General features: G+C 41.1%; 1 pseudogene across 1 annotated transcript; it reads right to left on the bottom strand.

Annotated features, from left to right (window-relative positions):
* Positions 1-15,751: 15,751 nt before the first annotated feature.
* Positions 15,752-18,593, bottom strand: LOC308611702 (ferritin light chain-like; annotated as a pseudogene). The gene is made up of 2 exons: positions 18,555-18,593; positions 15,752-16,271 (listed from the first exon to the last, which is right to left on the bottom strand). The product of its transcript is annotated as a ferritin light chain-like (transcript).
* Between the last annotated feature and the right edge of the window lie 1,203 nt (positions 18,594-19,796).

Here is a 19,796-nt window from a genome sequence, read left to right as displayed (position 1 = left end):
AGACAGCTGAGAGACACTGCATGCAGCTCTGGGGACAAGAGCCAGGCAATACTGGTGTACTTTTATTACTTTCATCTATACACTTCCAGTGTCGAAGGCTGAACAGATCTGCCCACTTTAGTACTCTGGCAATTAAACAGAACCCTCTTCTGGCAGAAGCCTATTCGAATTTGGGGAATGTGTACAAGGAAAGAGGGCAGTTGCAGGAAGCAACTGAGCATTACCAGCATGCATTGCGTCACAAACCAGATTTCATCGATGGTTATATTAACCTGGCAGCCGCATTGGTAGCAGCAGGCGACATGGAAGGGGCAGTACAAGCTTATGTCTCTGCTCTTCAGTAAAATCCTGATTTGTACTGTGTTCGCAGTGACCTTGGGAACCTGCTCGAAGCCCTGGGTGGCTTGGAAGAAGCCAAGGCATGTTATTTGAAAACAATTGAGACACAGCCGAACTTTGCAGTAGCTTGGAGTAATCTTGGCTGTGTTTTCAATGCGCAAGGGGAGATTTGGCTTGCAATTCATCACTTTGAAAAGGCTGTCACCCTTGACCCCAATTTTCTGGATGCTTATATCAATTTAGGAAATGTCTTCAAAGAGGCACGGATTTTGGACAGAGCTGTGGCAGCTTACCTTCGTGCCCTAAGCTTGAGTCCAAATCATGCAGTGGTACATGGCAACCTGGCTTGTGTATACTATGAGCAAGGCCTGATGGATCTGGCAATAGACACCTACAGGCGAGCTATTGAATTGCAACCACATTTCCCTGATGCTTACTGCAACCTAGGAAACGCTCTCAAAGAGAAGGGCAGTGTTGCTGAAGCAGAAGATTGTTATCATACAGCTCTCCGGCTGTGTCCCACCCATGCAGACTCTCTGAATAACCTAGCCAATATCAAAGGAGAACAGGGAAACAGTGAAGAGGCAGTTCGCTTGTATCGTAAAGCATTAGAACTCTGCCCAGACTTTGCTGATGCCCATTCAAATTTAGCAAGTGTATTGAAGCAGCAGGGAAAACTTCAGGAAACTCTGATGCATTATAAGGAGGCTATTCGAATCAGTCCTACCTTTGCTGATGCCTACTGTGATATGGGAAACACCCTACGGGAGATGCAGGATGTTCAGGGAGCCTTGCAGTGTTATACTCGTGCCGTTCAGATCAGCCCTGCATTTGCGGATGCCCACAGCAATCTGGCTTCCATTCACCACGATTCAGGGAATATTCCAGAAGCAATTGCTTCTTATCGCACTGTTCTGAAGCTTCAACCTGATTTTTCTGACGCTTATTGTAATTTGGCTCATTGCCTGCAGGTTGTCTGTGATTGGACAGACTATGATGAGCGAATGAAGAAGTTGGTCAGCATTGTGGCTGACCAGTTGTAGAAGAATAGGTTACCTTCTGTGCAGCCTCATCATAGTATGCTCTATCCTCTTTCTCATGGCTTCAGGAAGGCTATTGCTGAGAGGCATGGGAACCTCTGCTTGGCTAATATAAGTGTCCTTCATAAACCACCGTATGAACATCCAAAAGACTTGAAGCTCAGTGATGGTCGACTGCGTGTAGGATACGTGAGTTCTGACTTTGGGAATCATCCTACTTCTCATCTTATGCAGTCTATTCCAGGCATGCACAATCCTGATAAATTTGAGATACTCTGTTATGCCCTGAGCCCACATGATGGCACAAACTTCCGAGCGAAGGTGATGGCAGAAGCCAATCATTTCATTGATCTTTCTCAGATTCCATGCAATGGGAAAGCAGCTGATTGCATCCATCAAGATGGTATACACATCCTTCTAAATATGAATGGTTATACCAGGGGTGCTTGAAATGAACTCTTTGCTCTCAGGCCAGCTCCTATTCAGGCAATGTGGCTGGGGTACCCTGGGACTAGTGGCGTGCTTTTCATGGATTATATCATCACTGATCAGGAAACTTCACCTGCTGAAGTTGCTGAGCAGTATTCTGAGAAACTGGCTTATATGCCCCATACTTTCTTTATTGGTGATCATGCTAATATGTTCCCTCAGCTGAAGAAAAAAGCCGTCATCGATTTTAAGTCCAATGGGCACATTTATGACAATCGGATTGTGCTGAATGGCATCGACCTCCAAGCATTTCTTGATAGTCTATCAGATGTGCAAATAGTCAAGATGAAATGTCCTGATGGAGAAGACAACGCAGACAGCAGTAATACAACTCTTAATATGCCTGTCATTCCTATGAATACTGTTGCAGAAGCGGTTATTGAAATGATTAACAGAGGACAAATTCAGATTACAATTAATGGATTCAGTATAAGCAATGGACTGGCAACTACCCTGATCAACAATAAGGCTGCCACTGGAGAGGAGGTTCCCCATACCATTATTGTAACCACACGTTCTCAGTACGGGTTACTGGAAGATGCCATTGTGTACTGTAACTTTAATCAGTTATACAAAATTGACCCATCTACTTTGCAGATGTGGGCAAATATTCTGAAGCGTGTTCCCAATAGTGTACTGTGGCTGTTGCGTTTTCCAGCAGCAGGAGAAGCTAATATTCAACAGTACGCACAAAATATGGGCCTTCCCCCGAACCGTATCATTTTTTCCCCTGTTGCTCCTAAAGAGGAACATGTTCGGAGAGGCCAGCTGGCTGATGTGTGCTTGGACACTCCACTCTGTAATGGACACACCACAGGGATGGACGTCCTTTGGGCAGGGACCCCCATGGTGACTATGCCAGGAGAGACTCTTGCTTCCCGAGTTGCAGCTTCCCAGCTCACTTGTTTAGGCTGTCTTGAGCTGATTGTTAAAAATAGACGAGAATATGAAGAGATAGCTGTGAAACTGGGAACTGATGTAGAATACCTGAAGAAAATTCGTGGCAAAGTCTGGAAGCAGAGAACATCTAGCCCTCTGTTCAACACCAAACAATACACAATGGAACTAGAGCGGCTCTATCTACAGATGTGGGAGCATTATGCAGCTGGCAACAAACCTGATCACATGATTAAGCCTGTTGAAGTCACTGAGTCGGCCTAAATAATGACTGTGTGCCCAGGAGAATTACCCCTGTAGCTGAGCCTCAACCTTCTGGGGGAAAGGGAACTACTTTTTCAATATCATGTTGCAGATGGGTGACACACAATGATAAGAAATAGCACAGCCAGACTTGCTTCCTGCATGATCATGACAGGGAGAGACACAAGAGATGGGAAACTGCTGTTCCACAAGGAGATTCCATCGAATTTTGCCGCAGCCAGGTGTCTGGAAGGTCTGGAAGGTAAGTCTGGAAGGTCTGATCTCCCTTGGTCTTCCAGGGGATGGATGGTTAGTGTGGAAGGGAGATGGAGATTGCCCAGCCGTTTTGTGATTATCATGGATTGATTGAGTCTTCTGAATTAATTTTTTTCTTTCTATTTTGGGTATGGGAGCTTTTAAAAATGTTTGGTTTCAGGTATTTTTATTCATGTGAAGTGTATATGATTCTCTTGAGATAAGATATTAAGCTGAACTATTCCTTGTTTTAGTTTCTGAACTCTACAGATAAATGGGGACTTGGCTGGTGTAGTCTTTTTATAGGTTTTATAAACTGCTTGAGCCTATATCAGTCATTTTAGTGTCTGACATAACGTTTGGAACTCTCAGTGCTTTTTTGGTTTGTAGATGATGGCTTCAATTCTTTTTCTGGTCCGTTTCCTTCTTCCCTTCCCCCCACTGTAAAAATTCTCCTGTAACTTGGCTAACAAAAAACCAAGTCTGATTCAAAACCTCCCAGAGTGTTTCTCTTAAACACATCATCGGGTGCCAAATGAAGATTCTTAGGAGTGCTTATTAATTATGAAGGGCACAGTTGTGGTACTGTCACTGATGATAAAAATAATGGATTTTTTTTTTTTTTTTTTTTTTTTTTGCTGTACGTGGGCCTCTCACTGTTGTGGCCTCTCCCGTTGCGGAGCACAGGCTCCGGACGCGCAGGCTCAACGGCCACGGCCCACGGGCCCAACCGCTCCGCGGCATGTGGGATCTTCCCAGACCGGGGCACGAACCCGTGTCCCCTGCATCGGCAGGCGGACTCTCAACCACTGCGCCACCAGGGAAGCCCAATAATGGATTTTTGGCCTAGAGTTTTGTCCTATTTCACCAGTGTTTTACTGTTGACTGCCCCTCTATGTTGCTTCCAAAAGTGATAGTGTGTGATAAGATGTTTACTTTCATTTCTAAAGTTTGTTTTTTTTTTAGGTGAGCCCTGTTCTTCCTTCTTCTTTCAGCAGAAATGAAATTCCAGGTAAGTATAAGTATTCAAATATTTGATCAGTAATTCACAGTTATCTCCAGTACATTAAATAACTTTCATCAAAAAACATGTTATAGGTAAAAAGCTCTGAAGGACCAGCTATGTATATGATAATTATGTTTCAGGCCTTCTAGGGTATTATATATAATAACTTGTCTTCTGGTCGTGGTCTTGAAGTCTTTATGGATTCAGCCTCAGTAGTAGCGAACTGCACTGCTACTTGGTTTGGAGTACAAATTAGGCTTTAACCCTCCTGGAGGTTGAGTTTTTGGTATTGAAAACCATAGGAATGAAATTATTGTATTTCAACAAAGGATCGAGGGCTTGAGGCTTAAAGAAGCCAACATATGTGTGGGAAGCAGTCAGCCTTGAGAGCACCTTCGGACATGCCAGGCATGCCGCTGCTGCTCGAAGGGACTGTCCCTACTTGTTCCCCTCCTTGTTCCAATCCATGGGAGATAAATCACCAGGGCCCAGAAATGAGAAAGAAAGTAAAATGAGACAAGCAAAGCTGTCTCCCCGCTGCACATGCAGGTTATTTTGGATGATTCTGGGTTTATGGGTCTTCTCCCAGGGAAGTTAACCTTGAGCCGAGACAGTCATTAGATAATGTAAACCACCGTCTGGCAACCTTCCCTTTTCTAGTCTATATAATCTGCACCTGTAGCATAATGAAACTTACCTTGCAACCATCAGTTGTCTTGGTCCTTCTGACCCCATTCGTCGGTGCTACTTCAGTTCCTTACCCCGTCCCTTCTGACCCTGGGCGGTGAAATCCTCTTTCTGAGGCTGGTCCATGGCAAGTGGCGCCCGAACAGGGACCTGAAGCGTGAAGTCAATTAAAAGGAAAAGAAAGTGCAGGTAAGAGAACCCTTATGCAAAATATGTGTGGCCACGAGTAAAAGTGAAACTAATAGAGGCATAAGGCAACAGTCAGAAGTAAAATAAGATGGGGCAAAAGGGCTCAAAGGAGCGTGAATTATTTGCTCCGGTTTTACTTTCGATGCTTATAGCTCGGGGTAATAAAGTTTCTACCTCAGAGTTGACTGAATTTTTGCAGCATATCCATGATGTATCTCCCTGGTTTCCTGATGGCGGCTCTGTGACATAGAAATCTGGCCGAAAGTTGGAGAAGATTTAAAAAATTATTATGAGTCTCGAGGGCCTACTCATACTGCTGTTGTTACATTTAGTTTGTGGAATCTGATAAAAATATGTTTAGGTTCTTCTCATGATAGTGTTGATTTGAATGTAAAGTCAGAAAAACATAAGCCTCTGACAGAAGACAAGACTGTATTATCAGCTACTGTGTCGCCACTTCCTAAACCGAAAGAGCTAATTAATTTAAATATTTCAGATGAAGAGGAACATTTTGACTTAACCGATGAGGCTTTTAAACATAAAAGAGAGAGAAAAAAAAACATAAAAGAGAGAATCATCCTGAGGATGATCTTCTAATGGCTATGATAGATAAGTCAGTGAAAAAGCTGCACATTAGTAAGGACTGTCTTCCTCAAAAATCTACATCTGTAAAAATGCTCAGTCTCTTGCAACGTGCTGTATAAGCAGCAATAAAATGAGGAGAAGATCCTATTTTCTGTTGTCCTGTCACAGAAAGACCTGATCCTAATAATCCTCAACAGGCTATTAGGGAGCATCAGGCTCTTCCTTTTAAAGTTTTGAAAGATTTGAAATCTGCTTGTGCTCAATATGGGCCCACTGCTCCTTTTACTACTGCTATGGTTGACACTATTGCAGGAGAAGCTCTTTCCCCCGCTGATTGGAAGTCTATTGCACGAGCTTGTTTAAATGGTGGAGATTATTTAATATGGAAGTTTGATTTTTATGAACGGGCTGCTGAACAAGCAGAAAAGAATGCTACCCATGATATTCCAGTGGATTATCATATGCTGATTGGGGAAGGACCATATATTTCTTTACAAGATCAATTAACTTATACCTTTGTTGCTTATCCTCAAATAAATCATTTGGCATTACAAGGCTGGAGGAAATTACCTTCTACACACAAAACTGAGGATCTTTCAAAAATGAGACAGGGACCTGATGAACCATATGCTGATTTTGTAGATAGATTGTTACAGGCGGTGGGGAGACTCATTGTGGATGGACTCACTGGTACAATTGTAGTGAAGCAACTTGCTTTTGAAAACGCTAATAATGCATGTCAGGCTGCGATTCGACCTTGGAGAAAACGGGGAACACTGGAGGATTATATTCGCCTTTGTGCAGACATTGGGCCTGCTTATATACAGGGTGCTGCTATGGCTGCAGCATTAACTAAAGTGAGGTTTAAAAACAATCAAAAGAGAACAAAGACTAGTTTTCAATGCGGAAAGGCAGGTCATTTTGCTGGAGAATGTGGATCTTTTCATTGTAACCCTGCTCCTTCCTTCCCTACTCAAAAACCTCCAGATGGTCAGAAAATCCCTGGTTTATGCCCTAAATGCAATAGGGGAAAATGTTGGGCACGAGATTGTCACTCAGTGGCCCACAGGGATGGGACACCACTGTCGGGAAACACCTCCCGGGGCCTTCCCCGGCCCCAACAAATAATAGGGGCAACGTCTGTGTATCCTCCTCAAACTATCAATCAGACATTAACCAAAAACAAAAACATACAATATCTTCGCTCTCCAGAGCAACAGCAGGAAGCACAGGACTGGACCTCAGTACCTCCGCCAGATATGTATTAGCTCCTGAAATGGGTCCTCAGGCCCTCTCTATGGGCATCTATGGACCTTTACCCAAGGGTTTGATTGGACTATTATTGGGAAGAAGTAGTGTCGCCATGAAGGGTTTAACTATTATGCCAGGACTCATAGACTCTGACTACGAAGGAGAAATAAAAATCATGGCACAAACTATTAAAAATATAATAACGATTTCTCCTGGTGATAAAATTGCACAATTGCTACTTTTGCCCTTTGTACCTCGTGGACAAATTTTACAACATCAAAAGAGAGAAACAAAGGCTTTTGGATCATCTAGTGCTGCCTACTGGATTCAGAAGATAGGGAAAGAACGTCCAGAAATGAAATGAACCATGAATGGAAAGGTTTTTTCAGGTTTGTTAGACACTGGAGCTGATGTCTCTGTTATGACGCAGATGTACTGGCCTAAACATTGGCCCGTTAGTCCTATTATTACAGAACTTCAAGGAATAGGACAGCGTTCTTCTCCTATGCAAAGTAGTCAGTTATTATTATGGCAAGATAGTGAGGGCCATTCAGGATACTTCCAGCCTTATGTTTTGCCTGGGCTGCCTTTAAACCTCTTGGGCCAAGATATATTAAAAGAAATGGGAGTATTACTTTATAGTCCAAATTCTCAAGTCTCTAATATGGTGTTGGATCAAGGATTTCTTCCCACAAAAGGGCTGGGAACAAATCAAAAAGGAACTGTCTATCCTATTGATGTGAAAATAAAAAGTGATAGACAAGGTTTGGGTTTTTCTTAGGGGCCTTGGATTCTCCTCCACTCACTGCTGATCCAATTACTTGGCTGAGTGATGACCCTGTATGGGTGGACCAATGGCCCCTCACAAAGGAGAAATTAGAAGCTGCAGAACAATTAGTACTGGAACAATTAGGCCATTTAGAAATTTCCAATAGTCCTTGGAATACTCCTATTTTTATTATCAAGAAAAAGTCTGGAAAATATAGGTTATTACAGGGTCTAAGAGCTGTTAATAAAACTATGCTAATAATGGGAGCTCTTCAACTAGGCCTACCCTCTCCAACAGCCATACCACACAATTATCATCTTTTAGTTATAGATTTAAAGACTGTTTTTTCACTATTCCTTTGTTTCCTGAAGATAGAAAACATTTTGCTTTTAGCTTGCCTTCCTTAAATTTTAAGGAACCCATGAGGAGATTTCAATGGAAAGTATTGCCTCAGGGCATGCCAAATATATGTGGCTCAGGCCTTAACTCCTGTGAGAAAAAGGTTTCCAACGTTATATCTCATACATTATATGGATGATATACTTTTAGCCACTGACAATATTTCTTGATTAGAGACTGCTTCTCAATTTTTACAACAATCCTTACAATCATTTGGCTTGGTCATTGCCTCAGAAAAAATTCAAAGACAATCTCCATTTTTCTATTTGGGAAAATATATTGATAACTCTACCATTAGGCCTCAAAAACTGCAAATTCGAGTTGATAATTTAAAAACATTAAATGATTTTCAAAAATTACTTGGAGATATTAATTGGCTAAGGCCTTCCTTAGAACTTACTGCTGCTCAGTTAGAGCCTTTACTTGATATTCTTAAAGGTGACTCAGATCCTTCTACTTCACGCTCTATGACTCCAGAGGATTTCAAGCTTTCCAAATAGTTAATAGAGCTATCAGCTCTGCACAGTTAACTCGAATACATACTCACCTGCCCATGTCTTTAGTTGTTTGTCCAACACCTCATGTGCCTACTGCCATCTTATGGCAAACTGTTGGAATTATTGAATGGATTCATATGAAAACTACATCCTCTAAAGTTATTAACCCTTATTATGAACTTGTTATTAAGTTAATAATGCAACGTAGAACTAGATGCTTACAACTTATAGGTATAGAACCTTCTCAACTTATTATCCCTTATTCAGTTAGTCAACAAAATTGGCTTTTTCAACATAGTAATGAATGGGGTCTTGTTCTTGCAGGATTTTCAGGTACCTTGGAATGCCATTAGCCTGCTGATAAATTGATCCAATTCAGCAAACTTAACTCTTATATCTTTCCTTCTATAATTAGGCAACAGCCTATTCCTCATGTACCTTTGGTTTTTACAGACGGTTCTTCTTCAGGAGTGGCTACTGTAATCATTGACGACGGAACAAAACTCATTAAACAAACTTCCTTGACTTCAGCTCAACGTGTTGAACTGTATGCTGTCATTATGGCTTCTAAACATTTGCCTTCTATATCTTTTAATTTGTTTTCTGATAGTAAATATCTTATTAGCTTATTATTTCTTCTGGAGACTGTGACCAGAGGATATACTAATGACCCTGAATTATCATCCTCTTTTCGTTTGCTTCAACAGCTTATTCGTTCCCACGATGGTCCTGTTGCAGCTCTGCATATCCGTGCTCATTCTAACTTGTCTGGTCCATTGTCTAAAATGAATGAGACTGCAGATGTTTTAACTCGATCTAAACGTGATCTTTATCCTGTGCATTTTCCTCCCCAAAATAAAGTTAAAGTTACTCTTCCTCCTCAATCTCTTTTCCCTAAAGCAGGACATATCCCAATTTACTGTCCTCCTCCTTTCCCGTTTGTCATGCTGTCAAGAATGGCTAAGGTATTGCATTCATTATCTTCCTGGACACCCTCATATTATGGTAAGTTATGATCAAACTGCTTCACAAGCAGCACAACAATCGCATGCTTTACACCATCAGTCGGTGGCTACATTACGCAAACAATTTTCCCTTACTCATGAAGCCACCTGACAAATTGTTAAGCAATGCCCACAATGCTTACCTCACCTTCCTGTTCCACATTATGGTGTTAATCCTCGTGGATTATTACCTAGTCATTTATGGCAAATGGATGTTACTCATATCCCGTCTTTTGGGAAATTACAGTTTGTTCATGTCACTATTGATACTTATTCTGGTTTCCTCTGTGCTACAGCACAGACCTGAGAAGCTACTAAACATGTTATCACTCATTTATTACACTGTTTTGCTTTCATGAACCTTCCCCAAATTATTAAAACAGATAATGGGCCCACTTACACTAGTGTTGCTTTTGCAACATTTTGTAATTCATTACAAATTACCAGTATTACAGGCATTCCATATAACCCTCAAGGACAAGGTATTATACAACGTGCAAATAGATTTTTAAAGCTAACTATTGAAAAAATAAAAATGGGGGAATTATATAGAACAACACTACATAACCGTATAAATCGTGCTCTGTTTATTTTAAATTTTCTCACCGTTGACAGGGGAAAGGTTGGTGGCTGAGCCAAGATTGGCCTTTCAATCTCTGGAGGTCCTCGGGAAAGATCCGCTAACCAGCACTTGGCGTGGTCCTGATCCTGTGTTGATTTGGGGACGTGGTCACGTGTGTATATTTCCCAGATCAGCTCCTGGACCTCTCTGGCTTCCTGAGCGCTTGCTTAGTCAAGCAAATAGATGGCTCGCCACAGCTCACAACTAGTTCAGAAGATGAAGAAGCTCTGCATCTCTCCCGAAAATTTGACAGTGTTGATTCAGAAAAAGAAGAAGAAGAGGAGACCACTTGCCAGGACGACTCAAAGGAGTGATGTTCCAACTTGGGGACAAATTAAACAATTGGTTTCACGAGCTCAAGGGTTAGTGAAACAACAGAATAATCCTGTTACACCTGTGACTTTATTTTTGGCTATGTTGGCAACCATTTCGTGTGTTCCCTCTGTTAATGCAGCAACTTACTGGGCCTATGTACCTGATCCTCCACTATTACAACCCATATCTTGGTCTGAAGCAGAGTTTCCTGTATTTTACAATGATACTGTTTATGGGCCTCTTATTGGGAATATAAAACAAACCAATATGTCTGTAAATTATACTAACTGGTTTAGTACCTATCCTGTCTGTCTTAGCCCATTGAATCTGGAAACTGGATGTGTAAAGGCTATTAGTTATGAGCATACAGATGTTTATGAGGGAACGGATCAGTGAATTAGTTTGTCAGGCTCTCCAGGCATCCTTCGTTTTACAGGAACCAACATTACTCTTACATGCCCGGCTACCAGCCGACGAGAGGATCTTAAGGATACCATCATTTGCTATAAAAATGGGCAACCTATTAATATTAGAGGTTGAATCTCATATGCCTCACCACTTAGGGATTCCGCTATTACTATAGCCAAGGTTACAGGTGAAGATTCAGGAAATTATTTGTGTATGAAGCGTTTACTTGGAGGACAAGGGATACTTATGGCTGGACATATGGTTACTGTTCTTAAGAGAAAATCAAAAAATCAATTTCCTCCTTTTATGACCATTAACTTTCCTGGATCCAATTTTGAATGTTGCAATGCATCTTGGAATAATAACCAAATATGGTGTACTATAGATTATACCAAGGGGTAAATTCTTATCTCTTCTGTTCCCGTCATAGATAGGTTTATCGCATTTCAAAAGAACTGGGATATATGGAAACTAGCTCTAACTTATTCCAATACACCTGTTATAACTTGTGTTGCTCCTCCATATACACTTTTGATTGGTTCTATTAACATTGGTAATTCTTCCAAAGGAGGATATAATACTAGCTGTGTTCATTGTATTTTTACAGTTGTATGTTCCCTTCTGCAGGAACACAATCTGTGCTTATACTAAAGCAACCCATATATGTTATGGTGCCTGTATATCTGAGAGAACCTTGGTATGAAGATACTGGAGTACAGGCATGGGTGGAACTCTCTAAAGCCTTGCAGAGGAGAGGCTTTATTGGGTGGCTAATAGTAAGTTTACTTGCCTTGGCTGCTCTGTCTGCTACCGCGGCTACTGTCCGTCTTGCTCTTTCACAGAGTATTAATCATGCTCACTTTGCTAATCAATTATCTCAAAATACCAGTCTTGCTTTATCTTTACAAAGTCACATAGATTTACAGATGAATAACAAGTTAGATGAATTTAAAAACGCCATTTGGGGGATTGGAGATCAGATGGCAGCATTAAAATTGAGGATGCGTTTAGCTTGTCATGAAAAGTATACATGGATTTGTGTTACTCCTTACAAGTACAATGACTGTATTTGGAAATGGGAAAAAGTAAAAATGCATCTGCTGAGTGTTTGGTCAGATAATAATATTAGTCTTGATCTTAAGAAATTAAATGCTGAAATTCAGGATATACAAAATGCACATCTTGATGATATTTCGCAAGAAGATGTAATTAAAACTTTACTGGACCATTTAAAGTGGTTAAACCCTCAGTCGTGGATTACTGGAGGGTTGTCAGGATTTATTACCCTGGCCATAATTTACCTATTATTGATAATAATCTTCTCATGTCTGTTTCGTATCCTCATGCAACAATATACTACTCTCGGCACTACGCTTCATGGAATTATTTTGCAGCAAAAATTAAAAAATAAACAAGGGGGAACTGAGGGAAACAGTCAGCCTTGAGATCAGGCTAAGGACATGCCAGGTATGCCGCCGCTGCTCGAAGGGACTGTCCCTACTTGTTCCCCTCCTTGTTCCATTCCATGGGAGATAAATCACGAGGGCCCAGAAATCAGAAAGAATGTAAAATGAGACAAGCAAAGCTGTCTCCCCCCTGCACATGCAGGTTATTTTGGATGATTCTGGGTTTATGGGTTTTCTCCCAGGGAAGTTAACCTTGATCCGAGACAGTCTATAGATAATGTAAACCACCATCTGGCAACCTTCCATTTCTAGTCTATAATCTGCAACCGTAGCATAATAAAACTTGCCTTGCAACCATCAGTTGTCTTGGTCCTTCTGACCCCATTCGTCGGTGCTACTTCAGTTCCTTACCCCGTCCCTTCTGACCCTGGGCGGTGAAATCCTCTTTCTCCGGCTGGTCCGCGGCACATATGAATAGATGTTTTTGTCTTGCTGTACTGCACATATGCTGTCTAGTAACAGATATTTTGTCTGCTAGTTGTGTTGTAGATTATGTCTTTCCAAAGCGCTGAGGCAGTGCACCTATTCTGTAGTTGCAGCTGATGCCTGAATGTATCCTAGCTGACAAATTATTGATTAATAAGGACTTGAATTTCTAAAGATTAGTACTGTTAACCAAAATCTGAGCAAGGAGTCTCAAATGTAATTCTTAGCCAGAATTACATGTTAATGAACCATTTAACAGTGTAAATCAAGGAACATCAGTGTAGGGATTTCTTTTCATTTATTTTTTACCTGTTTGAAATATCAGTTAAAGGTTGGCAGCTTGGTTGCAGATGAAAGGTCGTTTGAAGTTCACCAAACTACTTAATGTGGAAGTCTGTGGATAACAGACTTCCAACGCCCTCAAGGCTGTGACCTTGCAGCCATTTTACACAGCACCTCATCATCCTATAGGGATGAACCTTTCCCTGGCCTGAAAAGTAGCCACTCTGTTGAAGCTTTGCTTATTGTAACAGGCTTTTGTTTCCAGGTTACATGTCTGTGGAAGACAATTCTGAATAGAGATATAGATATTACTGGAAACTAATTGTTTTTCTATTATACTCTGCTTTATCAAAAAAGTAAAACATTTAAATTGTGCTACAAAAATTCAGATGTTGTCTTGAAATCTTTAAACAATAAATGAATGATTTGCCCTTAAAAAAATGAATTAAGCAGTTAAGCTGTTGGTCCCACATCAGACAAATCATCCTTATACCTCCTGTCAATATTGTTAACAGAGACTGTTATTTTATGAATCCTTATGGTCCCGTGATTCTTTCTTTCATGTTTCAGGGCACAGCAGGTGAGAGAGTGGATTTGTTAAACTGGGTGGGTTTATCCTTCTTCTATGCGTTCATTCAATTTTATGTTCATTTACTTACTATACACATATGGCAATAGAAGCTGCTAAAGCAATCATTGCTATTCTGCAAAACAACAAGGCACAGAAGCAGATGTCTTATTTCCGAGATTTCTCCCCCCAGGATTATTGTGATTAAAGATACTTTCCCGCAATTTCCTGGAGAGGACAAGGGGCTACTCGCTGGAGGTTTTTTAATGACTTGGAGAAAGGCTCAAATATGCCCCCATTATGGTAATCCACCCCAGGGGCAAACCACACAAGAATATTATGAATTTATTTTATTTTTCTATCCTTGCAAAGGTAATACTCAGCTCATTAGAATATGAAAACTATACTGTCAAATTTCAGAATTACATGGATGAAGAAAATCACCAAAGTGGCATCATATCATGTGTGTTATAGTTGTATTGACTATATTGACTATATTAACTATGTTGTGTTAACAATGTATTGTATAACTCTATATTGAAAAGGCAAAATGCCGTACCTTATTTCAGAGAAAATAATTATGTTGGCAAACCCCAAATTGTACATTGTAGACAGGTCCTAGGAAAAGAAGATTTAATTCATAGTGGACAAGAGGTTAGCTTCTGTTTTCAGCCATGTGCTATTTCAAGAATTAAACATCATGAATAATACAGGATATAAGAGGAATAGTCTAAAGACGGAAAAGCACATTTTGATTAGGAAAGAGAATTTAAGGCTTAAGTCTTTATTTTTTTTTAAGGAAAACTGCCTTATTACTATGAGATAAGAAAATTGTTTCCTTCTCTTCTTCCCTGCTTTCTTCTTCTTCTTCTTCTTCTTTTCTTTAACCTTTTTTACTTTGGATATTTGAATATTTGGATATTTGACCTCTAAGCTGAGATGACTGGAAATGCCTCCTCTGGGCACTAAATGCTGACATCTCCTGATAAGAGGGAAGCTGCAAAGTAGAAGAATTGAAGGTCAGTATGTTGATATTGGTCTCAAGCGCATTGATGTACATTTGTGTATTGGGGAATGGGAGTGAAGCTTGAGAGTGGGCCAGTGGGGAGGGGTAAATATTTTGTGATGCTGTCTACCTATGGGCTTATAAAGTTTACAGCTGCATTAGGAGGACAAGCATTACCATTCGCATGAAAAGTAGGGCAGACGTGAGTTGCAGAAGCTTCTAGCCATACACATAGGGAAATACATAAATGATACACCTTATTGCATTCACCCATTCACCCTCCCCTGTTCATGCTAATTGGAAATTTCTATCCATTTCAGAGAAGTAACACAACTATCAATCATTTTCCCTGGCACGAATCTTCCAGGAGGAAGAAAATGGAACACACCTAGCAGCAGAGCTCACGCACTAGCCCATGTGTCTTAGATTTAATATCTGATCACTAGCTGGATTGAAGCCAAGAGGTGGTTCACAAAGTTGCTGCATGTTAGAATCACCTGGGGAACTCTGAGACCTCCCCGTGCCCAGGCTCCTTCCTAGACCTACTGAATCAAAATCTCTGGGGCTGGGACCCAGACACCAAAGTTTCTCTTAAAAGCTCTTTAGGGGAAGGGATATGGGAACAGATGTATATGTATAACTGATTCAGTTTGTTGTAAAGCAGAAACCAATTTAAAAAAATATTTAATACTAAAAAAAAAAAAAGCTCTTTAGGTAATTCATACGAGCAGCAAAGCTTGAGAACCAGCCCAATAACGAGAACAAACATATTTCACACAGATAAAGTGGGGCAATTCATATGTTAAAAGAACATGAATATATATATATATTTCTTTTTTTCTCTTTATTCTGTTTGTGTTTCAAATAGGCTTTTTTTTTCCTTCTGCAGAAAGCGTTATTGTTTCCATTTGGTCCAAGGCTTGGGAGAGGGCTCCTGGGCGGTTGCAAAGCTGCCTAGTGGCTGCAGAGCTGGGCTTCAGGCAGAAGCTCTGACACCAGAGGGGCTCCTCAGAGGCCGCTGGACTTCAGAGACTCCTGTTTGTGCTTGAGCGTGAGCCTTTCGAAAAGATACTCGCCCAGCACAGCCTGCGGAGGTTGGTCAGGTGGTCGCCCATCTTCTTGATGAGTTTCAGCTGCTCCTCCAGGAAGCGGCTCTCCAGGAAGTCACAGAGGTGGGAGTCTGCGCGGGCAGGACGCAGGGCGCGCAGATCCGATAGTGCCTGGTTCAGGTTCTTCTCCCTAAGAATGGCGGCTTGCACAGTGTCCTGGGTTTTACCCCACTCATCTTGAGAAGGCTTCCGCGCATCCTGGAAGAGGGCGCGGCCGCAGCACTTGTTTTGCATTTTCAAGAGTCGCTGGGCGCCCTCACACTTCTCTTGAGCCAGTTGGCGAAAAATGTGGCCCCCATTGTCCAGAGTCCCACTGTTGCTGTGGAAATAGAAGCTTAGAGAGAGGTAAGTGTCCACAGATGCATGTTGAACAGGCGGTGGATGGCGGCCTCCACCTCGATGGAATAATTCTGACGAACCTGGGAACTCGTGGTTGATCAGTGATAAGGAGCTAAGCTCCCAAAACGGTGTTGGCCTGTCCTGGAGGCTGAGGATAGCTGAGTGGCTGATTCCAAAGGTTGCGACAGGAAGCAATGTTGGAGGGTGGTCGGGGGCTGGAGCAAGGAGCGTCCCTGGGTCTGTTCATTCCAAACACTGTTGAAGCCAAAGACAGATCTGCAGGACTGCCGAGTGCACTGCCTCAAATAGGCTTTGATATAAATGAACAAGAAGTCCAAGCAAGGACAAAACTTACCCTTCCCCCCACCAAAATAGCTGGTGATACTAGGATCTAGATCTGGGAAGGGATTCTTCCATTACTTTAACATTCCAAGCCACTAGAGCAGTGGTTCTCAAAGTATGGTCACCTTGTAACCAAGCAGTACCCTATGGGGCCTTCCTAGGACAGACCCATCCCCCATAGCCTCTGCTGTAGTTCCTCTCTGAAGTACTCAGATAATAGTATCTCAGGCATATTTCTTGAGTTTTCAGATGCTAAAAACCACCACCCAATGGAAGAAATTAACTCTTTGATGATCATGAGCACACAGCCCCCAGACCTTATGGCACCTAAGGATGGATAATGTTACCTGCCCTGTGGCCTCAACATCAGCCAGTCAGATGATTGTGCACGAGCTGATCACATTCCCTGGGACGTCCCTCCCTCACGTGGCCTTTAAAAATGCTTTGCTGAAATCCTTTGGAGATTTCAGGGTTTTTGGAACACGGGCCACCCCTCTCCTTGCTCGATCCTGCAATAAACCTTTCTCTGCTCCAGACTGCAACCTTTCGGTTTGTTTGGCCTCACTGTGCTTCAGACACACGAACGTGCATTCGGTAACAACCTGACCAGCTTTACCAGCGTCCCCTGATAATGTGTCAGATATTCAAGTTTTAGGGCCCTGTCCCAGCCCTATGGAATCAGCAACTCTAGTGGGGCTCAGTGATCTCTGTTATAACTGGCCCTCCAGATGATTTTTATTCACCTTAAAGTTTGAAAATATCTGCATTGTCAGCTGCCAAAGCGTCCACCAGCAGGTGAAGGGGAGAGACGCCTGGAAAAGATAGGGAGTAGCCAAGGCAAGTACAGCAGCATTTGCCGTGGTAGTAATGGAGAATGCCTTTTCTCCACTGGTTGGCACAGACTAGTATCTGGGGGCAGTGGCAGGGTTATTTAGGATGCTTTACATTTCAATGTAGAGTGACCTCTGTCCTGGTTTGCCAGGGACTCCCCCTGTGTGAGCACTTAAAATCTCATCCTGGCAAACCCCTTAGCCCTGGATTTGAAAAACATGAAATTTGAAATAACATGAAATTTAGGGGAAACATGATCTAGGTTTTGGGCAAGTCACAAGTGCTAATTAAAGCTAAGCAAGTTTCACCTCATCTTCCTAATGAGAATATCCAACTGTAGTTGGTTTGGTTTTTTTTTTCTTTTTCTTTTTTTTAACTGTCTTCTTATAAGATTTACTGTCTTAAATAAGATTGAATGTACAGAAAATCCCGCTAGTCCATCTGGTATAGATGGATCCTTAGAGTAATATCGTTAAGATATATACCATTTAAGTATTGTGATTGGCCTTTTTAAAATTAACATATGCATTGAATTAGTACCATCTGTTTTGAAGTTGTCACGTTGGGTAGCTCTACCTCTAATCTGCTGCCATTGCTAAATATCTGGACACCTCTTATTAGGAATTGCTTTTAAACATCTTTCGGGGTTAAAACCAAGATTGCTGTATTATTTGTACTGGGACCACAAAAACCTCACAAAGATCCCCCGCTGTACTTTCTGCCCCCATCTCTAACCCTTGGCAACTTCTAATCTGTTCTCCATCTCCACAGTTTTGTTATTTTAAGAATAATATGTAAATATCATCATGAATTACTTAATCTTCGGAGATTGGCTTTTTTAAATTTTTCCCTCGGCATCATTCCCTTAAAGTTCATTTCAATTTTTGCATATATTAATAATTTGTTCCTTTTTGTAGCTCGGTAGTATTCTATCATAAGATTTTATCACAATTTGTTTCAACATTCATCCATTGAAAGACATTTGGGTAGTGGCCAGTTTTTGGCTGTTATAAATAAAACTGCTATGAACATTTATGTGTAAGTTTCTGTGGGAACTTATTTAAGTTTTTGTTTCTTTTGGATAAATGCTCAAGAGTACAATTACTGTGTTGTAGGGTGAATCTACTTTTAGGATTAAAAGAGACTGTCAAGCTGTTTCTCAGAGTGGCTAAACCATTTTATTTTCCCACCAGTGGTGTGATATCATTTTTGTATGTACTCGCCAGCATTTGATGTTGTCACTATACTTTAATTTTCGTTATTCTCTGATATCTCATTATGGTCTTAATTTGCATTTCCCTAATGGCTAATGATGTTGAGCATCTTTTCATGTGCTTCTTTGCCATGTGTATATTCTCTTCCATGAAATGTCTGTTCCTGTCTTTTGCCTATTTTCTAGTTGGGTTTTTTAAAGTTGTTTGGAGAGTTCTTTGTATATTATAGATACAAGTCATTTGTCTCATGTGGGATTTTCAAATATGTTTTCCCACTGTGTAATTTGAGTTTTCATCCACTTAAAATGATCTTCTATGAAGCATTTTTAACTCATTTTGATGAGATCCAATTTATCAATTTTTGCTTTTATTGATCATACTTTCGGTGTCAAGTCTAAGAATTATTCACATAGTTCTAGATGTCAAAGATTTTCTCCTATTTTTTTTCTAAAAATGTCCTGCTTTTACATTTAAGAATATGATCCACTTTGATTTAATTTTTGTGTAAGGTGTGGAGGTTTAGGTTAAGGTTCATTTTTTTTTTTAAAGACTTTTTTTTGACAGTTTTGCTTTATTTATTTATTTATTTATGGCTGTGTTGGGTCTTCGTTTCTGTGCGAGGGCTTTCTCTAGTTGTGGCAAGCGGGGACCACTCTTCATCGCGGTGCGCGGGCCTCTCACTGTCGCGGCCTGTCTTGTTGCGGAGCACAGGCTCCAGACGCGCAGGCTCAGTAGCAGTGGCTCACGGGCCCAGTTGCTCTGCGGCATGTGCGATCTTCCCGGACCAGGGCTCAAACCTGTGTCCCCTGCATTGGCAGGCAGACTCTCAACCACTGCGCCACCAGGGAAGCCCCAAGGTTCATTTTTTGTTTGTTTGTTTTTGTCGAGGGATGTCCAACTGTTTCAGTACCATTTTTTGAAAAGTCTATTGTTCCTTGATAGCTTTCACACTGCTGTCAAAAACAAGTTAAATGTATTTATGTCAGACTATTTCTGGGTTCTCTATTCCATTCCATTGATCTGTGTATCTAACCTCCATCATTACTGCAAAATCTTGAAATGGGGTAGATTAATTCCTCCCATTTTAATCTTCCTTTACAAATTGTTTTAGCTATTCTTCAGCCTCTTCTTACCATATAAATCTTAGAATAAGCTTGTCTATATCCACAAAAACCTTGAGGGCATTTTAAGAGTAACTCTGTTAAGCCTCTTAACTTG

Source organism: Mesoplodon bidens (assembly GCF_964165515.1).
Source record: "Mesoplodon bidens genome assembly, contig: HAP1_SCAFFOLD_544, whole genome shotgun sequence".
NCBI classification, from domain to species: Eukaryota; Metazoa; Chordata; class Mammalia; order Artiodactyla; family Ziphiidae; genus Mesoplodon; species Mesoplodon bidens.
This window is presented reverse-complemented; position numbering and strand designations above follow the sequence as displayed.